Source organism: Crocodylus porosus, unplaced genomic scaffold (genome assembly GCF_001723895.1).
Source record: "Crocodylus porosus isolate Cpor-Errol unplaced genomic scaffold, CroPor_comp1, whole genome shotgun sequence".
In the NCBI taxonomy this organism is placed as follows: Eukaryota; Metazoa; Chordata; order Crocodylia; family Crocodylidae; genus Crocodylus; species Crocodylus porosus.
Window position 1 is genome coordinate 49,619,840 of NW_017728951.1, and position 21,848 is coordinate 49,641,687.

At 40.5% G+C, this 21,848-nt stretch overlaps 1 protein-coding gene and 1 long non-coding RNA gene across 2 annotated transcripts in view; one reads left to right on the forward strand and one right to left on the reverse strand.

The window, feature by feature from the left end:
* The window catches only part of RASGEF1A (RasGEF domain family member 1A), a 315,066-nt gene that overhangs the window by 263,922 nt on the left and 29,296 nt on the right, over positions 1 to 21,848 (reverse strand). The window lies entirely within an intron of this gene.
* The window catches only part of LOC109324117, a 66,526-nt gene that overhangs the window by 29,705 nt on the left and 14,973 nt on the right, over positions 1 to 21,848 (forward strand). The window contains exon 2 of the long non-coding RNA XR_002104851.1: positions 20,865 to 20,950. This is a non-coding gene — a long non-coding RNA (uncharacterized LOC109324117). The remainder of the gene's footprint in view (positions 1 to 20,864; positions 20,951 to 21,848) is intronic.

Here is a 21,848-nt window from a genome sequence, read left to right on the forward strand (position 1 = left end):
CTTCAAGCGAAGGCTAGATGTGTATCTAGCTGGGGTAATGTAGGCCCAGCACTCTTTCCTGCTTATGCAGGGGGTCGAACTCGATGATCTATTGAGGTCCCTTCCGACCCTAGCATCTATGAATCTATGAAAACACTTGGCAAACAGAATATAATTAGACACATTGCAGTATGACAAGGACAGCAGTGTAGGCTATTTTCTGTTCTGCCCAACTGTTACAAAAAGTAAGAGGTCAAGACTTTAGTTCTGCTTCTGGTCCAAAGCAGAGTATTTCATGCACTGATTTGTTGTTTTCTCAAAGAAAAATGCCATGACACTTTCTCATCCTTAAATTGGGTAAAATTAGGCACAAATATCAGTGCAGAGACAACCTTACTCTAATAAGAATGACTAAGACTATATTTACTCAAACCTAAGATTACTTTGAAATTAAGTTGACCCTTCCAATAATTGTATTTGGTATATGCAAATGTTGTAAAATTGTTGTAATTTTCCAGATATAGTATCTAATTTTGGGGAGTTGTTTTTTATTCATATCACTCCCACTGCTGCAGGGAGGCAGACAGTGGGGGAGTCAAGCAGCTTGCCCCCTGCCACCCCAGTGCCTACCTGTGCTTCTCCCCGCAGCCTTCCCTTCCCCTGCCCCAGCCTCTGCTACTCTACCTCCACCCCCTTATTCTTGTTTCCTGGCATCAGATGCTGTCCCTGTTCTAGCCTGGTGCACAGAGCACATCCCCAGCCCAGCACAACCCCCAGCAGCCATGTGGTTTTTGCACCCCTGTTGTCAATTGGGCTGAGGCCAGGCTCAGTGCCTCAGGCTACAGCATGCATGGAGCCTGCCAGCATGAATCAAAAGTGAGAGAGACAGGGAAAGGTGGAGGAACAGAGGCTGTGTGAGGTGTGTAGATGGGGGAAAGAGGCTGCAGGGGGAAGATGGGAGGGTGCAAAGGAGATGGGGTGTGGAAGAGCACAAGCTGGCCAAACCTACAGCTGTGGCTCCAAACTGAGCCATATCATCTGTCTGCCCACTGCCTTGGTTTGCAATTCTAAGATGAGAGGCTTTCCCCCAGACTTAAACTGGGGGAGAAAAGCCTCATCTTAGAACCAAGTAAATATGGTATATGGAGTGAATGCACAATATGGTATAACTATAGGTAACAAAGAGCACAGATAAAAAGAAAAAGTGTTAAATTGCCTATGGGTCAAAAACAGAACTTTGAAATTATGTTTATATTATTAAAAAAACAAGGTGCACGTTTGTTTTGGGGAATTTAATTGAATATACCATATTTTACTGTGTATAAGTCAATTTTTGAAGGTCAATTTATAACTCTTAAAATCCAACTCAACGTATAGACCATATCAATATATTTGACCCCCATCCTGGTGGCATCCCAGTCTGGCCCCTACCCAACCTTCTTCACCTACTGACAGTGTCCCTGTCGCTGGAGGCCATGAGACCCAGGCCCATCCCTAGCGTGGCCCATGAGCCTTGCCATCACAATGGAGATGCCGCTCAGCTGGGTGCAGAGCTCATCCCCATCTTCTGCAAGTGGTGTGACCTGGGCCACACCAGCTAGGCACCAAGCCTGGCTCCATTCCGTGTGAGTGGCGCTGGGCTCAGTGCTCAGGTGGTATGGTCCTGGCAGCACTGCTCTCAGGTACGGGGCCAGGTGCATCTGGCCAAGCAGCATCTCCATAGGGTGCTCACAGGGAATGAGGCTGTGCCAGGCAAGCGCCAAGCCTGGTGCCACTTGCATGGGATGGGGCCAGGCCAGGCTCAGCGCTTGGCTGGCATGGCCCAGGCAGCACCACTGGAGGGGATGTGGTCAGGCTCAGAGCTTGGCTGGCACAGCCACATTCCCTGCAAGCAGTGCTGCCTGGGCCCACACTGGAAGCAGCACTGTGGCATGCCCTCCCTGCCCCCTGCGAGTGCCTGGCCCACGGTGAGGTTATGCAGGGGCTGATATAAGTCAATCCTATATTTCTGATCCAAAAAGTTAGGTGGATTTATACACTGGATCTACAAAATTCCTAATTTTTTGGATCAGAAAAATGGGTTCAACTTGCACACTATGTTGACCTGTAAACAGTGTAATATGGTATATTCATTCATGACTAAAATTTTTTAAAGTCCAGATGTACCTATGCAACTCTGCTTGGGCATCACAAGAACCATCTGTTGAAACATTTTTGAACAGCAAACTTGCAGGGGTTGAGCCTTAGAGAACTGAGTTTGTTGTGGATCTTTTGTTCTTGCATTTGAAGAATAAAGCTTACTGCCCACTAGGGCTGTGTGAAATGGCACTGTTTCATTCTGACTTCCGGTTTTATGTCTGGATGGACCAGTGTTTTGTACTGAATTTCATTTCAGGTCGAAACTGTGAGTCTGTTTTGATGCTGTTTCGATGTTTCACTTGACCATGGGGCTGAGTTCCTAACCCCAGCCAGGGAGGGAAGTCATCCCAGCTGGGCTGCCTTCCCTTCGCCCCCCACACTAGATCATGCTGGGGATATGGGATCATTCCAGCTGGACTGCCTTCCCACCCTCCATGCTAGATCGCACCAGGGATGGGAAGTCAGGTCAGCTGGACTTACTTCCCATCGCCAGTGCTACGTTCAAAATGCTTTGACTTTTGAAACATTTCGATTAGCCTCGGTTTGTTTTGAAGCTATTTTGACACCCTTTGTTTCACTTTGATTTTGCTGTTTTGACCTCAAAATGAGTCAAAACAGTGTCAATGCAAAGCAGCCAATGAAATTTAGAACAGCCTACTGCCTACCAGTTAACATCCTATAATTTTGTCTCTGTGAATACTTGCCAATATGCAAATATATTTAATGAAGTGTTACATTAATCAAAAGGAAAAAATATTTCTTTTTCATGTTTCTTGTGTTAACATTTACTGTCTATAGCTGTCCTAAAATGAATGCACATAGTCTCTTTCTCTTCCCCTCTCCCCATAAAACTGATTTTTAAAATGTAAGACTGCTTCATGCCTGACAAGACACTAAAACACATCATTGTTTAGTGGTCTGTCCTGAAACATTCAGGGATAGCCTGAGTGGGTTTCCTGTCCAGAAAGTAGCATTTCAAGTTATTTCTTTGCTGATAAACCCCCTTTTGTAGGGTCTCTACTTATACTTGTTATCTCCTTACATTTGGAGACATTTCCTCCCCACCATCCCTTGTTCAGAATGGAAATTCTGTATAGTTTTTGCTTTCTTTGACTTTCAAGAAATTGCTACCACCTACATTTAAGTCTCTCAGCTCTTCAGTCTAGTTATTTCACTAACTACTAACCTTATTTTTTTATGTGCTTCTATTGAAATTGAAGACCTTGGTTTCTGAGCTGTTGTTGTTTATGGGGCTGTGTGAAGCTTTGGCTCGTGATTCAATGTGGGAGAGAATCAGCCTGATTCAGTGGCCAAATCTCTGAATCTGTATCAAATCAGGAGACACTTTAATCTCTCTGAATCAAATCAGAACCTCCGAATTGATTCAGAGAGATTCAGAAAGATTCGGCGATTCAGACACAGCTTTAAATTTTTTTTCTACATACCTCAAGGTACCAGGCAGCTTGTGAATGCTGTGATAGTGGGGCAGAAGGAGCATTCCACAGGAGTGCAGGGGGCCCTCCAGCGCGCTCAGCAGCTGACCCAGAAATGGACAAGAAGCACTTTGGGTCCACCGGGGAGCATGCAGGAGGGCCCCCCTTTGCCTCCCTGGGTCAGCTACTGGTGCCCCCTGGGTCTGGGGGGAGCACCTGGGGTCCCCCTGTGGCTGATCACTGAGCCAGGGAGGTGTGGGGGGTCCCCTGCATGCTCAGTAGTGGACCCAGAAGTGAAGTCCAGCAAACCCAGACCACATCCAGGTTTGCAGCTGAGCACAAGGGGGGGGCACCGTGCTCCTGTGGGATGCTCCATATGCCCCAGCATTGCAGCATTCATGAGCCATGCCTGGTACCTTGAGGTATGTAGAAAACATTTAAAGCTGTGTCTATGGCCAAATCACTGATTCTCTGAATCAGCATTGAATCTTCAGATTTGGATTCGACCAATCAATGAATCAAATTGCTGTCCCCAATTCAGGCCAAATCTGAATCAAATATGGCCCATTTTGCACACCCCTAGTTGTTTATTCTTCAGCTTTATGTAAAGCATCTCACTTTAAGACCGATTCTTAAAAACGGATGTCAAACTAGATGATTACAATCATCCATTTTAGCCTTAAAATCTATGAAGTTGTGAGTTGACCATATCATTCAGATGCAAGCTTGCTGTGCTTACTCATGCCTTTAGTGCCTAGGTAATAGATTACTATAATGTGCTCTACATTGTGTTACACTAGATGACTTCCTAGAAGTAGTTGCCAAATGTGTCAGTTTGCTTTCTAAGCAGAAGTTTGAACTGAGAGTATATAGTGGCAGTATTTAATGTGAGTTTCACTGGCTTTCATGCTAAGTTCCAAGCAGAATTTCACAAATTTGGTTTTGAATCAAGGGACCTTTAATGTTTTAGGACCAAACTTTCAAAGCGACTACCTGTGTCGCTGTGCCAGACAGCCATTTTTCTCTCATCGAGGCTACCCGCTTAAATGTAAGGAAGTTGCTTATATGGTATAACCTTCTGGTTGTGGAATTCACTTCCAAAACCACTGCCAAAGGATTAATTTCCTAATATGCCACTCGTATGCAAAGCCTATCTGTTGAAATTGGGCCCAAAGAGGTAACTTTTTGTGTTGGACCACTTCCAGCTTTTTGAAGTCATGTTTCTGGTTATGATATTTATTGATATATCTTTCTTTGATGGGCAGTACCTTCTGTGGCTTTTAGTGATTGTGAAGTATAGGTCTTGGCACTTAGGCAGGATGATTAATTGAATATTTTATTAAATCAAAGTAGTAATAAATACTATGAACACAGTGGAAATTAGGAAAGGTATATAAGAACAATAATTCACAACTCTATCATAGTTTTGGCTAAAATTAGCCTGTTTTTATAAACATGAGTGGGCCATTACTTTTGGTCTCTTTTCCCACTCTCTTTTTAATTCTGAATTCTTTACCTTGTGTGCATTTGCGGGCGGAGGGTTGTTTTAATTTTCTCAGTCTTTCCTTCCCTATAGTATCTCCCTGCCTCAAGAAATTGGAATACTGTTGAGATAAAGTCCCATGTATCCCAGTATATCTCAGTTACTTAGCAGTGCCAATCACAAATGAATTTTAAAAATCACAAGGTTGTCTTTAAAATCATCAGATGATTCTGTTGCTTTTTGGTTTTTTACTTTTTGGGTTGTGCTTGGAGCATAGTTGAGGGCTACAAACTTTCTTTTTTAAATGTTCTTTCAAAATATTTCTTCTAGAATGAAAACTAAAAATCTCATGTGATCACAAAGCTAGGGCTTTAAGAAGAACATAAAACAACGCAAGATTCATAGTAAAATTTACAGTAAAAATGCATCGTAAAAATATGGCATTGCTATTATTTCAGGCTGTTTGCAAACTAACAAGACAATTTTCCATCACTTTAACTAATTCATATTTATCAGATGAACTTCATGTTAAAATCTAGAAACTTCCGTACTAAAAGTGCCAACACAGGTTAAGCCAGTAAACTCCTGACCTATACAATCCTTAAATTAAAGCTTAATTTCTTTGTGAACCATATGAATGAGCTAAGTGAGGTTATATATACCCCATGTCTCATGTGGCACTGCTTTATTTGTACCACTGTATTAGTGTCTGCGTTTTGGGCAAAAAAGATGATCCTACATTTGGTCTTTACCAAGAACTGTTCAGTTGTCTTATGACAATGTTTTATACTTTATTTAGGCAGTGCTATATTTCTCATTTCCTATAGAGATCACTGTTAAATAGTCCATTTAGCTCATCTTCCATAGTTTTGTTTGATCTGTCCTCATTGTCCTTGCAGAAAAAGTCATTGCTTCAGTGGAGACAAGAGCAGGTCACACACTGTTTAAGGGTGTGAAGTAATCATTTAGTAGGGTCTTGTGACAGACTGTAAAACCCTGAGAAAAACGAGCACTCTCTTGCTCCTTGAAGCTATTTATGCAGTTAAAATGTTTTTCAGGAGGAAAAAAATCGGGAATGGAGATGAGCCAGGAGGCTGCTAGAAATGATAAGAAGGGTCCATTATCATTTGAGCTTCCAATCCCAGTTCAGCAGGGCTGCATTTGATGTTAATCTAGGAAGTGGGAATGCCATAGAATATCAAGTACAGCCAATTTATTTACTGAGATCCATGGTGTGCGGTAGGTAAATATATGAAACTCTGCCTCTGCTGAAAAGCAATAATACCGGAAGCTTATTTTAAACTTCCTCAGCAAATGATTTGCTTTAAAGTCTGGGCACTATTTAAACCTTTCTAGTTCACTGTCTTGTGCTATTTTCAGACTGTTTGGTTAATTAGATTGTCTTAGTTTATAATATGTCTGTCTTCTTTTTTCCCTTCTCTGCTTCTTTTGTTAGCCCTTTCTGTTCATTTTCTTTTCCACCTCTTTTCATCCTTCCTTCTATTTTCTGTTGCTTCCTTCTCTTTCCAAATATCTAATCACCTATCTAATATAGCACATAAATGAGAATGGGAATATTGCTACTGTTTAAAAGCATCTGGAAGGTTTCTGCTCCAGTATTCCACTCTTTTCTCATCCACATTGTTACTACTGCTAGGAAAGGGCCATAAAACATAGGATTATTGTGTTACTAGAGTTGAGATCTGAGGTACGAAGGTTGAGAACAGATAGTTTTGTCCTTACAGTTCTTTGTCCTGGCTCTTTGAATTCTCTGTGCTTTTGCATCCTCTCCCTTCTCTGTGAGCTGGCCTACCATGGACATGTGCTAATGATATGGAGTTTGATCTGTTACAGCAAAGAGAACACTTGGGAGCTGATCTCCAACACTTGAGTCACTGTGTTGCTTAGGCCTGGTCTGTAGTGCAGTTTTTCCAACAGATTTTAGGCAGTTTTGCCAGCAGGTCTTCAATGTATCCACAGCACTCACAGTGTGTATCACTCAAGTATTAAAGTACACAAGAAATCACTTTTAATATGTAAAACACTGTTGTTAGTAGCATTAATGTTTTATTGCATTTTTGGTAAAATAAAAAGGTAACACTTGGAGTCTTGTGGTGATGTTCCAGAAAAATCAATGACCTGAGATCAGGATAATCTTGGGGAGTAACCCACTCATTTGCTGAAATATACAGAGTTCCATAGGAATCTATGGTACCCAGGCTTTTGCAGAAACTCCAAACCAGTCACTCCAGACCCATGATCAAGAAATGTCTTTGTTCATCCAGCACCCCCTGGTCCTGCCTCAGTGCCGAGATGTCCAATATGGCTGATTGGGCTTCCTGTGATACCTAGGTCCCCATTTTTTTTTCAGCTCATTTGCACTACACCAAGTATTGATTGCTCTTACAAGGAATTTGAAAGGGGGGGATACAGCAGATATGATCTGAGCTGCAACTGAGACTGGGGTGGGAATGGGCAACACACAGCTGGAACCCACACACCAACTGGGGATATCCGGAGGGGGCCAGGCAGGGAACAGGAGCAGGAATGGGGGATCTGCCTGCTACCACCAGTGTCCCCAGGCAAGTGCAGCATCCCAGGCTGAAACAGGGCAGGCGCGGCCCTGGAGCTCCCCCAGAGACAGTGGTGGCAGCAGGCAGGTCTCCCCTTCCTGAACCTGTTGCCTGCTGGCCACAAAGGGGTTGGAACTAAACAGTTCAGAGAGGTGAGCTCATTGTGCCACACAGTAGAAGTGGGGTGCAACTGTACCAGCACACCCCGCTGGATCCACCTTTATTCATTTGCCAGTCAGATGATGCCAGCAAATGCTAATCCTTTGTAAACTTATTCCAAGTGAATGTTTCATAGCAAGCTTAGTTGGCTGGCTTACTTACTGACTAGTTCTTCATTAAGCTGGGTAAAGAGTTGCATGCATCTTTGCTTTAGAGCAGTGGTTCTGAACTGGGGGTAAATGTACCCCCAGGGGGTACATGAGATATATTTCATACATTGTCTAACAGGTCGAAGGGCCTAAAAAATTAATTTCTCATTGAAAGGGGGTATGTGAAGTCTCACTCTGAGACCAAGGGGTATGTTGACTGAAAAAGGTTCAGAACTGCTGCTTAGGGAAACAGTGCTGAACAGAAGCAGATACTTGAAAATAGAACCAGCCAAGTAATGAAAAAAATTGTTGCAAATAAATTATTTAACAATCTGTGTGAAAACATTAATATCTAACTTATTTGCCATGTACTATTCAGTCAAAATTGGTAATAATGAAACTATTTGGAAATGGAATATTCTGCAGGAAAAGTTCGATAAATTCTTTATAATGATTAATTCAACAAGCTCGGCCTGCAAATGATGGGGGTTACAGGAATCAATTTTTTCCACCTGGTTTTACTTCATGAGAATTCTTTTACCCACAGCAAGATATGGCTGATTCATCTTCTGGTGGACCAGTGCTGTGAGAAACCATATGCCTTCATGGATTTGATTTCAAAGTCTAAGCAACGCATTTGATAGAAGATTACACTGTATAATGATATCAGTCAGCTTGTTATTACAGATTAGATCACAGATGGGAATCATTAGAGATGTGTTTGTGGCTGTGCCAGGCTTTCTTGAAGATGGATATCAAGTAAAAAGTTGTATTTGTAAAAGTGCATCTCCAACTTTCTAGCAATATTTTTATATATTTGTATATTTCTAGTTGTACCTTTTCATTAAACTCAATTCTCATTATTAATTCAAGCTGGTGGTCTGTTTTGGAATATATGTTACAGAGTCAAAGTGAGAATCTATGAATCTAGTGAAGAAATTAAGTATGTTTAGTTTGAGAAAAATAAAAATATAATATTTGAATGGCACTAAACAACCATTGAGAAGCAAATTCTTCTTAACAATACATTAATAATAGTCTGAAAGCTTCTCATAACATAGAACCATTTTAATGAGTTAGATTTCCAATTAATTATTTCAAATAACTGATGCTTAGCTGCATGAATCACACTTTAGAAAAGTAACATAGAGTAACATTTATATCTGATCTCTGTAATATAATGGTCCAAGCACAAAAGCTGAGAACGAGGAACTGTTTTTAGGGTTTGTAAATAGTTTAGTTATATTTTGCCAAGTACTTTGTTAATGTAAAGTGTTAGCCATTGAACAAAGTACAAGAATGATATAGGGAGCCAGGACCAGAACACTGGTCTCCTATGGTCTGACTCTGGACATCTGTTTCTTTTCTTCGCTGCCCAGTAGGCCAGTTTTAATAGGAGGAGTAGAAAATGCTCCTGACCCTGCTTAATCCCTGGCCTATTTTTTTAGGGAACTTTTTGGAAAGTGGGAGAGGGGTTCAAATGCTTCTTCATGAGGAGAACCTCAAATCTGGCGGCATATCCCATTCTTCTGGGAGTGATTTAACCCTCGTTGTTTCCAGATTATTTTTCTCCTGGAGCAGTCATTTTTACTCTGGGATAAAAAGCCTGAACATCTGTGCACTCATGGTTTCTCCTGGGAGGGCAGTGACTTACCTGGGGAAACTAAATGTCTGTTTGAGACCTTGGTCTCTCACTCCCTGGTGAGTGGCACTGGGCAAAAAAGCAGGCCAACCTTCTCTTCTGGTGAGATATCTCCCCTAGTGATATGGATCACTGTATGATGTAAGGACCCCCATTTTTATGTATTAAGGGGTGCATCTACACGTGCACTTTACTGCGGAGCTGCCTAATTTGCTCCACAGTAAAGTGTCACCATCTACATGTGTGCCTGTATTTGGGCAAAGTAAATTTAATGAACTCTGCTATAGGATAGTACTGTCTGGGAAAAGTACTGTCCTACAGCAAAGTAGTTACATGCACTGAAGCACATGTGTAGATAGTGACTGGGGCTGCCTGGGCATGAGGATGCTACAGTGTGAGGCTGCCTGCTGGCTAAACCCACATTGTAGCACCCTTGTGCCCTAACCAGTCCCCCTTCAGCACACTGAGCTAAGTCGGAGCAGCCCTAGACTGTTAGGCTGACCCCCCCCAGTCTCCGTGCTAGCTGGGGCTGCTCCACCTTGGCTCAACATGCTGTGGTTCCAGGTGTACATGTAAACATGCCCATGAGCAATAAACTGTGTTATAAACTGCACTGGAGTTTATTGCTACATGCTAATTGCACATGTAGATTTACCTAGGGAGAGCTATATACTCAGCTTTCCTGAGTACATTAGGAGTGGTGGAGGCTCCCTGTCATCATCAAATTGGAAAAGCTATGTATCTATACAGGATGGATTAGTATTGGTCTTTGGGGTGCAATAGGCTGCCCATTGGGAGAATAGGAGAATTTCAAAGCAAATAAATAATTGATGTTTTCAACGGGCTAACTGATAACCCCTTCCCTCCTAATTGTCCATCTTGCAGTTTCTCATCTGTTCTTCAAACAAAACAAATGTTTCAGGTCTTTTAAAAAATGCTGGCAACAACCTCCCAACAGGTCACGTGCATATAATGTTCCATTTAATTCAAATGTTAAAATTACAGCCTAGATATGTAGTCAGTAAATGAGATGAGATATGGATAATTACACATATCTCTCAATCACAGTCTGATTAATGCAAACTGTGGTGTGATATCAAGATATGAAGTGAGATCTTAACCCTGTTGAAGTAGTGGCTCATTATTTATTGAAGCTTATCAATAATTTTGCAAGAGGTGCCAGGCGTCTTTAACAGTACAGGAACCCAACACTGATGTATGTAATAACTAGTTGATATTTAGCAGTCAGGTTCTGCTTTATTAGTCCCCCTCAGACTAGTAGGATAGAATTTTAGCTGATGAAAATCAACACGGGTTCATCAAAGTTGATGAAGATTTCCTGATTGACACCAATTTAGAGTGCCATATCATTTCTGGTGTTAGAACTAGAATGTGTACTGGGGAAAGAAACAGAAAAGCAGTTACTTAAAATGGTTTTAGATTCAGTGAATATTAGCTGATCATTAAACACAATTTTACTGAGGTTTAGTGCTTTGTTAATAACTTGGATACATACATAATATCTCATGTAATTGAAAATAATATGTTTATTAATAGAAAGATATATATCCAGTTTCAAAAGTTAATTCACTCTTTTATTTAATGTTTACTAACCTTGCCATATGTTATGGTCTCTATTAACTAGCGGAATTTGTGAAATATTAATAAGTGATTTTAATGATCCATTTTAAAAAAACAACTGTCCAACATGGCTGCTTACAGAATCTAAATTTAGTCTGACAAAGCATTAAAGCTTTAAACCAGGCAAGCTTTCCAACTGAAACCTATTACTTTAAACAATGACGAATAAGCATTCTAGTCTCTTACATGCTGGCTTCATCCAGAGAGATGAAAGATCCTATTAAAGGGCATAGCAGTGATAGAAGAGTTTAGATCTAGTCTATTAATACATGATCAATTGAGGCTTAAACAAAGATCAATAGTAATCTTCCAATGGGAGTTCTGCCTACCATAGTATCATTTTTACAGTTTTACTGCTAGGTAGGCAAGTTTTATTTATCTATATCTATATATATCTATAGCTATATAAATGTTTACTTCCTTGTTCTAAATGTATCTACATAAAAAGGCAAATTCTCTCTTGCAGAAATCCACTTAACAGGGTTTGATACTGTCCTTATCAATGTTATAATTATCTTTACCATTTTAATGTTTATAGTTTCATTTTTATTTTGTAGCTTTCCATCACTGAGCTGTAAAATAGTTGTGATGAAGAGGGTGAGCAAATATCTCAGGATAGAATGACTATGACATTCTTGCCAAAACTCAGGAAATTTCAGGTTTGGTATTAAATTTCTTGTGTGGTCTTATTATGCTTGTCCACATCTGCTTTCATGATGCCTTCAAGTCTAGAGAGAAGATCTCATCTTTAATAATCCATGCCTCCACCACCCCACAAAAAAAAAGAAAATCTGAAGGCAAACAAGGAGCATCTTAAAAGAAAAAAGGTGCTTCTTCTAAAGCTTGGATAAAGCTCAAAGATGGTTGTTTTCTTTCTTCCCTACTGATTCAGACTTGAGTTCCCTCCTGTCTTAAAATTAGGGTATGTGAGAATCATTTAGCCAGTTCAAAGTTTCTAATGACAAAGGTGCAAACAAACAATATTAAATAGGATATAAGAATACACCCCACCCCATACACCCTCAGAAGAAAAGGAAAAGAAGAAAAATCCTTACATTAAAAGAATATGAAGACAACATAGACTAGAACTTTACAATTAGGAAATGCTGCAATGAAGCTACTTTGCAATCTTGAATTGGCTATCATTTATAGGCAGCTGAAACCAAATTAATTTAAAGAGAAATGGCTGGTGATTTTAAGTTAGGCAGTGCTCCAAGGTCTGATAATAGGTAAAAAAAAAAGGAGTATAACTTTTTTATAATTAAATTATTGTTTAAAAACTAGTAAAATACATATCAAGTTGCTAATTTTGGTACAAAGCAAAATACAATGTTGTGTGTTACATCCACAATTATTAAAAAATAGGCCATCATAAACAAATGTTGCACAAACAGTTCAGTCTTCAACTTGATCATGTGGTTTGTGCACACAGAAAGAAACTCAAGCATTCTGAATGGCCACCACTCAGACAACTTTGCTTTGCCCATGTAACAAAATAGTTCAGGTTACTAATTCTAAACTGAATTTTGTCCTTCTGCCCTTATAGTTGTGCATAAAACTTGAATGTTATTTAGGCAAATATTGTATTTAAACACCCATAATTAATACCAGAAAGCAAAATTGCTATAACAATTAGGTTAAGTGATCTCTTCCTCCTAAGTAATAGAATTCTGTGCATCAGTGCAGAGAGAGCTATAACGGTATACAAAAACTGTACCTAAATATATTCTAATTCTAAAACTTATGGGAACCATAAAACTAGTGTATTTACTTGCATACAACATGCACCCCCCAAAATTAGCTTTCCTAACTTTTTCCAGCAGTTTAGCTACTCCTGGTCTTCCTCTTCTTATTTTATAGCTCTGCAGACTATTTTTAGGTCTTTTTAAGTCGTAGGTCTGCCCATAGAGTCCAGTCTTCAGCAGTAACTACAGTTCTAGCTTTTGATAGAACAGCCAAAAGCTGATGGCCATTCAACTGTGAAAGTTTAAAAATGTAGCTTTTGCCTGAGCAATGAAGGGAAAGTTGAATGAGCTGAAAATTAGGCTCTGGCCTTGCTGTATGTACCCAAACCTTTGGAAAAATCTTTTTTTTCTTCATTCTGCCTCCCCAAAAACAAGGTTTATGTCTCATTTGGATGTGTGTTTTATATGAGAAAATACAGTACATCTCTTATATTAGAAATGCTTCTGTTTTGTACCATCATATTTCATAAATTAGAGCAAATATACCTTATATATAACTGCTGCCCTGTTAGTCAGATTTTCAAATTTTCCTGTATTGATTATGGGAACATTCACAGTTTCCTAAAATTGAGTATATTAGAAGTGAATTAATAAGTCTAACTGAACCGCACGGGAGTTTTTACAGTCATATATACTTTTTAAAATTCCATGTTTTTGTTTATGCTCCCAAACTGCACAGGAGAACTCCATTTTTGAAAGTAGAAGTCCATAAGTAATTCATGATTGAAGGAGAAGTTGAAATAAATATGGGGAAGCTAATTGCAGATAATTCCATCTCTGAAAAAAATTGTCTGACATAATTGTAGATGTACACAACTAGGTACAGCTCCCATATCATTTATTATTATTTTTTAGCTAGAGCTCTTGGATAACTTGTCTCCTTTGACTAACCCACATTTTGGATACCATTAGAATGCCTTGAATTCAAGATTAATTTTCTGGTACTTATATTTTTAGAAGCTCAGCAGAGTAGTTTCATTTGCATAATTAATAGTCTAATTTATTCATTGCTAATTAAAGAAAATTTATTTCAAATCATGGGATGCACAAGGATTTTTTTTTCCTTTTCTTAATTTAATGCTTATAAAAGCAACAACCCAGAAACCCAAGGGCAGCACAGAGCATGAATGTCTTGGGTATTGCTGGGGCCAGCAACTCCTCATTCTGCCTTGCCAATGGGTCCCAACTCTCAGCTGTAAGAATAACTGACTATATAAACATGCAGTCCTGCTGCTGCAACTGCCAAAAATAGAATCAAACAGGGTTAGTTTCTTATGATATGGACATTTGAAGATTTAGGAACTGGAATAAGACCAATGTTATAGGGTTGTATATTTTCTTTCTTTTTTTTTTTTTAAACTCAAATTAAGGTACCATTGTTTTCAATGATATAATGTTATGCAATGCATGTTTAACTCCTAAATGACAACTACTTTTTTCGGAGAATTAGTTTAGCTTATCACTACATTTTCTGGTGCTTGATTTGCTTTTTAAGTTCCTATTAGAATTTTTATAGATGCTAATTTGTGCAGAAAAGGTAACAACTTACTGTTGTATGTGATCAGGAATTTGGCTAGTCATGATAAATAAACCTTTTTATATAAGTTGTTGTTTTCTGTGAGTTTTTAAATGTGAATATTTAAATTTAGTTTGAATGCAGAAAAAGACACATTTTTTCTAAAGACCTTTGTATTTTTCTCTAGGATTAGAAGGCATTTTGGCTCTTGGAATAAGAAATTGTTTTATACAGATCTGGAAAGTTACTAACTACATATAAGGACCTTTACATCTACCACTGAAATGTATTTACTGGTGGGGTGCAAAATGCAGCATCTATTTAACAGAACACGACACTACCAGACAGCTTAGGACAAACAACTTCCCAGCTCCAGTATGGAATTTATTGAACAGCTTGAGCCAAGGAACAAATCAGTTTATTGGCAGGGGGTGGAGAAATGTTCTTGGCTTCCCTCTCCTATAAATAAATAACTGTGGGAAATACAGTAACATAAGGGGTGAGGGTGGGGCTTGTATATAAATATACATATCATTTTAGATATGTTGGAACTGAGAACAGTTCAATCTTTGTGAGCTCTTACATTGCCTAAAATTCAGATAGTCATCACATGTGCCAGTGTGCTTGAAAAAAAATTGGTTTAGTTGTAGTTGCCACCCACTCACTGGTATGAGGAAGAAAACCAGAAACAATGTATGCAATGTCCACCCAGTGCAGATGATAGAAAATTGCCAACTCTGACATGACCTGAGAGAAAGGCAATGATTAGCACAACATGCCATAGAGAGCTATTTTTGTATTCAGCATGAGTCATGGGACAGTGAGATATAACTTGGTTTTTGTGCGTTGGCTCAGAGAACAAAGAGCAGGAGAAAGTGAAGACAAAGCACTGAGTGAATATCAGAGAGGCCAAGAACAGCTAATGAACCTTTGAGGAGCAATTAGGACAATATTTTTCTAGCGTTGCCACATACTGATGTAGGGGTTTAAACTTTTATTGACAATTTGCTGGTTTAGTAAGACACATTACGATGTATTAGCTCTCCCTAAAAAAATATTGTTTTCCTCTGGCAAATGTGCAAAAATGATCTTGGTAATAAATGTATCCTGTACATCCTTTAGAGATGGTATTGTTGCAGCAGAATAAACTGTGTTATTTGTAAGGGCACCTGAGAGTAGCTGTAGCTGTCTTCTGAACAAACAGGAGCATATATGAAGTACAAAAATAGTTTTCATGTGTCTTCATGTCATATCTGTGAGATCCACAAATAAAGCCTCTCTTATGAAATCCATTTCAACTGAAGAGTGGAAAGAAGTAATTAGCCATGTTAGGCAGAAGGCAGGGAAGGGTGGCACCTTAGAGACTTAATGGTTCAGGGAGGTATGAGCATTTGTAGGTGACAGCTACATCAGATGCTATGAATGGACTTAAATTGTGCTTATTCTTAGTTATCCAGTGATAGTTGCTGATCACACTGACCCCTCTGGTGATGCTTGCCTCATGCCTCTTTCCTCCATCTTTCTAACACAGATCTTTTATAACTGATTCTATGTTTATTGTTCTTTCCTTTACAATAAATGTCCAGTCTTCTAGTGTGACCAACCATTAACCTGTCTGAGAAACTCAGTTCTTTTGTGGTGTTAATGATAAAGAAGTTAGTAGTATCCATAATTCTAAACCTTTCTTATTAAAGGAGAAAAAAAGACTTCATCATGGCACTGAATAACCACACAAGCTTATTGCTGCAACCACCACTATTGGGTACATACAGATACATTGAGAAGTTTGGGAGGCTTGTTCAGGTTAAAAATGGCTACCTGATCTAACTCAGGCCTTTTACAGATAGTCGTTTTCTACTGGGAGAGTTTTTTGTTCTCCCAGGAGAAAACATGAGTGTGCAAATGCTCAGGGTTTTTCTTTCAAAGTAAAAATGACGACTCCAAGAGGAAAATAAACTTATCACAACCAGGGTTAAATCACTTCCAGGAAAGTTTCTCCTAGAAAAGCAATTCGCTGTACATGCTGACAACATGGGTTGACCATGAGCAATCTTGGTTAGCCAGTGAAAACTTCCCTATGTACTGCAGTCATCTGTTGCCTGCAGAATATACTGAGATGCATGAACAGTTAGCCTGCACGATGTCAGCATGGCAAGCTGTCTACTCTTTAGGGCCTCAGCATTCCAATATCTGTACATATGGTGCTGGGTGAGTTTTTCTATCATGAGAACAAATCTGGGAGAATTCTTGCAGATTATTTGAATCTACGCATGCAGCCTCAGTGATTACATACATGCTGGGAGCCCAATCTAAGGTAAATCAGGTGAGCAGAATTGAGGGGGGGCTTAGAGGGATTGGGGGGCTAGTGGCATTCACAGCAGGGGCTTAGGGGTTCAAGAATCTAGTGGGGTCTGCAAGGGGGTTAGTGGGGCCTGGGGGTAGGGTGTTGTTGGGATTGCAGGGGGCTAGCAGGGTCGGGGCAGGTTGGCAGGATCAGAGAACCTTTCCAATCCTGCGAGCCACCCCTCCTCCAAATGCCCTCACCCTCCACTGGCCCCCTAATCCTGCCAAACTGCCTCTGATCCTGCAAGCCGCTCTCAATGGTGGTTTTACCAGTGTTCACCTATGCTGGAAGCTTGATTGGAGTAAATTGGGATAAGGGAGAGAAGCAGGGGATGGGGGGAGCTAACAGCTCTGTGGGAGAAGGGTTGGTGGGGTTAGGGGGGGCCTAGTGACTCTGCAGGGGTGGGTTGGCAGGATTGGGGAAGCTTTTCCCTTCAGTAGGGGCTATTCTTAGTCCCCTAATTCCCCTTACTCACCTCCATATGAACAATCCACTTGTGGACCAGTCCCTATCCCTGATCCTGCTTACCCCTCCTCCCATTCCCCCACTTTGATTGGGCTGCTGGCACCAGTGAATGCCAATAAAACCACTGAGGGTGGTTTGTGAACTTGCGGTTGTTTGGTTGGCTTTTGGGAACTAGTTGTTGGAGGAGAGGCACAAAAAAGAGCCCAGTGGTAGTGTGTGTGGGGGCAGGGGTTGGAAATGCATAGCCCCAAGCCTGGGTCATGGCTGGCCTTTCGCAGCCTTGGTGATGCGCTCTGAATATGGACAGACATTTGGTTAGATCATTGTAATTGTGCCTGATCTAACTTAGTGCACCTCTCAAGTGAACTAAAGTTAGATTGGGCCAGCTATTTTTAACTGCTCTAGCCTTCAGAAGAACATCTATACAGTTTATCACTTAGATGGACCTAACTAGTGATCTAAGTGTAAGGTCCACATGTAAGCAAACTAAGTTATATGGAGCAGTCATTTTTAACCCAATCTAATCTCCTGAATGTCTGTACATACCCATTGTTTCCTTGCATCACCCTTTTCCCTTCCCTGTCACTGTCAGTCATTTTATTTCACATTTAGACTATAAGGTCTTTTAAGTAAGGACCATTACTTAATCTTTTGTAATGCTAGTAGCTTGTTTTGGGGCACTGTAAAATATGGTACTAATAGCTGTACTAATGGTAGTAATAGTACTATGGTAGTAATTAGTGCTATGGTACTAATAGATTGTGCATAATATTAAAGCTATAACATTCACCAGTGACTGGAGACACTGGCATTTTTTGTCTTTGTGCATTCCACTTTCTTTGGTTTCACTGTAATGGTAAGCTGCTTCTATCTTCCTTTTCAAGAACCAGGTAACCAGTACATTTTAAAGGGACCATTTCTACTTTAATTCTTTTTATGCTCATCAATTTGTATTAAAATTTATTTTGTACCACAGTAGCCCCAGGGGGCTCTAGTTTAGATATCAGGACCTCAATTGCACTAGCCGCTGTACTAACATGCAAATAAAGGAAGTGTGTGCTCCTAGGCCCTTATAACCCACATAAATAATACAGATAAAATGTGGGAGAGGGGAAACATGAGGCACAGAGAGGGGAAAGTGACATGCCTATCATCACATAGTAAGTCAGTTGCTGAGCCAGGAAGAGCTGAACTCTTCTGACTACTGTTCAAGTGCTATATTCAGTAGATCACATTATCACTGTATCTTTCCTCCCCATATTCCAAGATCCTTTTATCAAGGTTCATGTGAATATAATCTAGTGTTGTATTAATCTGAGCCTATCTGTCTGTCTTTCATTGCAAGAGAAAATGCCAAGATGACTCTCTCTTTCATCAGTCTTCATTTTAGAATCTTCTGAAATTACTGTAGTCTTTTACAGTTTCCAGCAGGGGTAGTGGATGAACTATTTAAAACTGTCAGCATGGTCCTCTCTGAAGAGTACCTGCTGTATGAAGAAAGAGCTAATATGACAAAGGAATAGTTAGTATTCTTGTTCTCTGCCTTGATGTTCTCCTACTACTGCTGTTCTATTCAAAATTATACTTCTAGCATGTTATTCTTGAATATTTCAAAATCATTTCAAGTTACATGACAATGGAGCTGATTATCAATATTTTTAAGAATTCAAGAAACTATTTAAGAGTAGTAATAGTCAAGCAGTAACAATATTCAAATTGTGCAAATCTTTTTAAGATTTCCAGAAGCAAAAAAAGGCATGAAAGTTAATGCTGTGCATGCTTCAGATGCATGCTGCTTTCATGACACACAGAAGAGCAGAAATCAAGAAGCCATAAAACCTGAGGCCAAGATATCTCTTACTATATCAGAGGCATTTATTAAAATAATAAGAAGGGATGAGTGGCTCAGGGGGTAATGGTATATAGAACCTTTTATCTCTGGTTAGTAGTGACCAAAACATTACCATCTGACAGCTGTTTGGCATGTTGTGTTCAATGATTTGATGGTTTTGGCTGATTTCTTCTGGGCAGCTGTTCATACCACACAACTGGCTCTCATATTGGCAGTCAGTCAGTGAGACCAAGGATTGAATGGGTGCGGAGACTGAACCAGCCTCATTCTTAGAGCAGGCCCCGCAAGGCAGTGGTTGATGAAATTTGGCAGACAGTAATTTAGAGGCAGCTTGCACTCCGGATACCAATGCCTGCTTGTCTGGGGCTTAATGGGGTAGCTGAATCTCCATGGTTATGTCATTCTGGCATTTTTCTCAAGTGCAACAAAATTTCCTTAAAGATGCCATATGTGCACTTTGATTTAATAACCAGAACAGCATTTCCTAATTTAAAAAACGGGTGGATTATATTTGTACATTTCTGATGTACAGTGCAGTTTAAGTGTAATGGGATAGACAGAGCAAGGGCAACTGCAGGAAACGATCCCTGGACAGATGGCTTGCAGTTCCACCCCACATATATATAAGATACAAGTCACAAAAAAGAAAAAAAACCTCAGCAGCTGAAATCTGAGCATGAAAGGTGGAGGCTTCCTGCAGCAATAAGTGGGAGAACATCCCTTTCTGTTTCCAGAATTTAGCATTGCTTGAGCTCCTGCCATAGGTTTGTTTATACTGCCGCAGGGGAACAACTGCCTGCCTCATGTTAAGCCTATCAGTGTTTAATTTTGAACACTTGAAGCCAGATGGTATTCCACCTATTGGACCTCCAAATGGACTTTAGATGCCCAAATACAATTCTGTTCCACTCTGCTCGAGTCCCTGAAAGTGGATTAATGTGTGTACTTTTTCTTTAGCATGCCATCATCTTATCCTTAAGATTGAGTCATAAAAAAGGAACAAAGAGGATGATGACCCACCCACTTATTTAAGTCTTTTAGGGACTTGTGCAGGGTAGGACAGAATCACACTTAGACACCTAAATCCACTTATAGTCCAAATAAGTAAACTAGAATCTGGCCCGTACTGGGTGAGATTAAATCCTGTAGCCACTGTATCTACATTGCCAGCCATAGAGTAGGGATATCTGGCTGTAGAGTTCCCTTTGTTCACCTTGTCACTGTGGGCTTGCCTATTACTTTAGACATTGAATGTAATGATAACAATATGAAATGCATATAATCAGAATGCCAAGGGCTTCCTGCAGCCTTGTTACCCCTGGGAATGAGCTTGTCATATCTCATACCTTGGGTGTAGTCAGCTTTGTTAGTACTTGGGTGGAAGAACTTGGGAGAAAACGCTGAGAGGGAGCTTCAGGTAGCAGTACTGATTAGGCAGCATTTTGTCCTCTGCTAGTGTCCCAGTGTATTTTCTGCAAGCTGATAGATGTGCATTACCAACCCATTTGACACATTCTCATAGGGCCAGCCAGAAAACAATTCAATTTTAAAAATGTTAAAAAGTTTTAAAGTTGGTTTTAATTCTCCTTCAAGATTGAACCTATCTACTGTACTTCATTCAAGTAGGCTTTTATATAACAGCAAGATAGTTAATATCAGTGCCAGAGATTCATTTCTAATTGTGTTATTACAGTTTACCTGCCTAAATTCCCCCTAAGTGGAAACATTTTTGTTTCCTTCACAGAATACCCTAAACAGTCACATGGTGATGTTGTGATCTGTATTGCATCTTAGAAGTGGGAAAGGTGAATGCTCCCTATGCTGTACAAGGTAAGAAATCTATAAACATTTTAGAGTTAATTAGATTACATTAGCAGGCATGGCAAAGATTTCCTGGGGAAAACTGGTAAGGAGTTTGCTGCCTCTGCAGTACTGCCCATCACAAATTTACCAGAATATTGAGAGTTTTGTTCTTGAAGGGAAGAAGATGGTTAAATAGCTCAAAGGCAGGTGCAACTGTAGCTTAGCAGAGCAGCCTGCCTTATGTAAAGGGGAGGGTGAGGGAAAAAGGAGCCATCATAGAGGAAAGAATGGATTCATGCATCACGAGCAGGTCCAAGGTGGTGATCCTCCCCCTCTATGCAACATTGGTCAGGCTGGGCATCCAGTTCTGGGCGCCGCACTTCAGGAGGGTTGTGGACAACGTGGAGAAGGTCCAGAGGAGGGCCACTCGCATGATCAGGGGGCAGCAGGGCAGGCCCTACGAGAAGAGGCTATGGGACCTGAACCTGTTCAGCCTCAACAAGAGAAGCCTGAGAGGGGATCTAGTGGCCGTCTTTAAACTGGCCAAGGGAGACCAGCAGGCAGTGGGACAGTCCCTGTTCCCCCAAGCACTACTGGGAGTAACAAGGAATAACAGCCATAAGTTGACGGAGAGTAGATTCAGGCTAGACATTAGGAGGTACTACTTCACAGTCAGGGCGGCCAGGATCTGGAACCAACTTCCAAGGGAAGTGGTGCATGCTCTTACCCCGGGGGTCTTCAAAAGGAGGCTAGATAGACACCTTACTGGGGTCGTTTGACCCCAGCATTTTTTCCTGCCCATGGCAGGGGGTCGGACTTGGTGATCTGCTCAGGTCCCTTCCAGTAATTGATGGCAGTCACTCATCGTGGTGCCCTGTGACCAGTGGGGTCCCTCAAGGCTCTGTCCTTGGACCCATGCTGTTCA